This window comes from Belonocnema kinseyi, chromosome 6 (genome assembly GCF_010883055.1).
Source record: "Belonocnema kinseyi isolate 2016_QV_RU_SX_M_011 chromosome 6, B_treatae_v1, whole genome shotgun sequence".
Taxonomy (NCBI): Eukaryota; Metazoa; Arthropoda; class Insecta; order Hymenoptera; family Cynipidae; genus Belonocnema; species Belonocnema kinseyi.
The window spans coordinates 11,069,220-11,073,235 of record NC_046662.1 but is presented as its reverse complement, the minus strand read 5'-3'; positions in this window follow the sequence as shown (position 1 = coordinate 11,073,235).

Here is a 4,016-nt window from a genome sequence, read left to right as displayed (position 1 = left end):
AGTTGAAAAATCTTCCTTTTTTTGGTACAAAATTAAACTATTTGATTCAAATTAATTTTTTTATTGAAAATTCATATTCCCCGATTAGAGCAATGAACTGTTTTCTAGAAAGTTAGTTTCTTAAAAAATATTTAATTTTTCTTGATTCAAAATGAAAATTAATCTTCTTTGGTTAAATTTGAATTTGAATTTGAGACCTTAAATTTCTGAAAATATTTGTTGTCTACAATTTTACATCTTTCTAGACTAAAAATTCTTTCTAGGTTAAAAAATGAACAATTTCTTTAAAAATTAATTTTTTTGGTTTGAAAATTCTCAAGTCTTGGTAGAAATTTCATACTTTATTCAAATTGAAACTTTTTGGTTTGAAATTGAAATTTTTGTTGTTGAAAATTCGTTTTTTCGGATTAATTCAACTATTTTTGAGTAAAAAAATAAAATCTTTTTTAGTTTTAATATTAATTATTACATTTTTCGTTGAGAATTTATCTTTTTGGTTTGAAAATAAAACTACTTGGTTAAAAATGCACTTTTTTGGTCAATTGTTTAGCTGAAAATCAGTCTTTTTGGTATAAAATTATCTTCTTTATATTAGATTCATGAATATGGTTGAAAACTAACTTTTTTTGTTGAAAATTCAAGTATTTGTTTTAAAAATATATTTTTTTGACATTTCAATTTGAGACCTTAAATTTCTGAAAATATTTGTTGTCTACAATTTTTTATCTTTCTAGACTAAAAATTCTTTCTAGGTTGAAAAATGAACAATTTCTTTAAAAATTCACTTTTTTGGTTTGAAAATTCTCCAGTCTTGGTAGAAATTTCATACTTTATTCAAATTGAAACTTTTTGGTTTGAAATTGAAATTTTTGTTGTTGAAAATTCGTTTTTTTGGATTAATTCAACTATTTTTGAGTAAAAAAATAAAATATTTTTTAGTTTAAATATTAATTATTATTGCTTAATTGTTTAGCTGAAAATCAGTCTGTTTGGTATAAAATTCATAAATATGATTGAAAACTAACTTTTTTTGAAAATTCAATTATTTGTTTACAAAATATATATTTTTTTTTACATTTTAATTTGACATCCTAAATTTTCGAAAATATTTTTTTCCTGCAATTTTCTACCTTTCTACATTAAAAATTCGTTTTTAGTAGAAAAATAAACAATTTCGTTAAAAATTCATTTTTATGGTTACAAATTAAAATTTTCGTTGTTCAAAATTCGTCTATTTGGATTAATTGAACTATTTTTTATAAAAAATAAAATATTGTTTAGTTTTAATATCAACTATTATATTTTTCGTTGTGAAAGCATATTTTTGGTTGAATTAACTTTTTTTTTGAAAATTCATATTTTTGTGATAGAAAACTAAACCACTTTGTATAAAATTCGTCTTTTTTGGAAAATAATTCTTCTTTTTAGTATTAGTATTTTTTTTTAGTATTGATTGAAAATTAACTTTTTTTTTCGGGTTAGAAAATTCATCTATTTTAAAAAATATTCAATCTTAATAGGTTAAAAATACAACTAGGTTGTAAAATTATTTTTTTTTCGTTGGATTCAATTATTTTGTTGAAAATTCGTATTTCTTGAATTATTTAAACTGTTTTTAATTAAAAACAAAAATATTTTTGGACTGAAATATCAACTATTACATTTTTCATTCACAAATTATTTTCCTTTTTTTTAACTTCAACTGTTGAATTTTCTCAAGAATTTCAGAAAAATTCTATTCATAGAAATCTAAAAACAAATAAATAAACTATTTTATTGAAAATTAATTTTTTAATTGAAAATTCATATTCTCGGGTTTAAAAAATTAAACAGATTTGTAGAAAATTCGTCTCACTTTGGAAAATATTTAATTTTTCTTGGTTAAAAATACAAATGATTGAAACGAAATGTTTTTCTTTGTTAAGGATTCAATTATCTTTTTATAAATTAGTTTTTTTTTAACGAGTTCAATTGTCTTTTAATAAAAGTAAAAATCTTTTTGGATTGAAATATCAATTATTACATTTTTCGTGTAGAATTCTACTTTTTTGTTTGAAAATTCAACTACTTGGTTTAAAGTTGAAATAATTTGTTGAAAAATAAATTTTCTGGTTAAAAATATAACTGAAAACTGTTTTTCTTTGTGTAAAATTATCTTCTTGATCAAAGATTTAATTAAAGAACCCCTTTAGTTAAAAATTAACATTTTTCGTTTGAAAATTTTACTACTTCATTAAAAAATATTGTTGTTGTTCGAATTTTAATTTGAAATCTTAAATTTCGTAAATATTTTTTATCACCAATTTTCTATCTTTCTAGACTATTGTTTTATTTATTTTTTTTGTTAAAAAATGAACAATTTGCTTGAAAATTCATCTTTTTGGTTCGACAATTTTCCTCTCTTGATAGAAATTTCATTCTTTTTCTATTAAAATTGCAACTTTTTGGTATGAAATTAAAATCTTTATTGTTAAAAATTCGTCCTTTTCGATGATTTCAACACTATTTTATTGATAGAATAAAATCTTTTTTAGTTTTAATATCAACTATTATATTTTTCATTTTGAATTCATATTTTTTGGTTGAAAATGCAACTATTTGATTAAAAGCTAAACTAGTTTGTTAAAAAATCATATAGTTGATTGGAAATTCAACTGATTGATAGAAAATTAACTTTTTGATTAAAAATTAATATTTTTGGGTTCAAAAATTAAACTATTTTGTACAAAATTCAGCTGCTTCGAAAAATATTTAATATTTTTTGTTAAGGGTTTAATTATTTTATTGAAAATTCGTCTTTCTTGAATGAGTTCAACTGTTTTTGACTGAAAAGAAAAATAATTTTGGATTGAAATATCTATTATTACATTTTACTTTGAGAATTAACTTTTTTGGTTAAAGATTCAATTATTTTATTAAAGATGAGTCTTTTTTGAATAAGTTAAATTCTTTTTTATTTGAAAAAATATATTTTTTGATTAATATATCAACTTTTACATTTTTCGTTCAGGATTAAACGTTTTTGTTAAAGATTCATCTTTTAAGTAGAAAATTCATGTATTTGAATCAAAAATTAACTTTTTTTTGTTGCAAATTCATTTTTTTCGTTTTAAAAAATTCTAGTGTTTTGTAGAAAAAATCCTTTTTCGTTGATAATTTCATTATTTTGTTGGAAACTCGTCTTTCTTGAATGAATTCAACTGTTTTTTTAATTGAAAACAAAAATCTTTTTGGATTGAAAGATGAACCTTTATATTTTTGTTGAGAATTCATACATTTTTTCTGAAAATTGAACTACTATTTGATTTCAAATTAAATTTTTTGATTGAAAATTCATATTTTCGGATTGAAAAATTGAAGTCTTTTGTAGAAAATTCGTCTCTTTTAAAAAAATATTCCATTTTTCTTGATTAAAAACACAAGTGGTTGAAAATTAATCTTTTTTGATTGAGAATTCCATTCTTTGTCAATTTTTCTTTTTTTAATGAGTTTCTCAAAATTATTTTTACTTTTAATTCACACCCTTTTTTTCTTTCTCGCAGGAAAATTTCTTTGTTGTTGAAAAATCAACTATTATATTTTTCGTTGTTAAATTTTTTTTTTAACTCAGCTACTTGATGAAAAGCTAAACCAGTTTTTTTAAAATCACTTTTTGGTTGAAAATTCAACTGCTTGATTGAGAATTAAATCTTTTATTTAAAATTAATAGTTTTGGGTTAGTTTAAAAAATCAAACTATTTTGTATAAAATTCGTCTTTTTTGGAAAATATTTAATATTTTTTGTTAAGAATTCACTTTTAGGGTTAAAGATTAATCATTTCAGTAGAAAATTGTTTTTTTTTTTAGAAAATTCATGAATTGATTTAAAAATAACTGTTTTTTTTAATTCATTTTTTATGGTTAGAAAAGTAAGTTTTTGGTTTGAAAATTAATCTCTTTTGTTAGAAATTTCCTCTTTTTGGTTGAATTCTCCTCTGTTTGATAAAAAAATAAAATATTCTTTAGCTTTAATATCA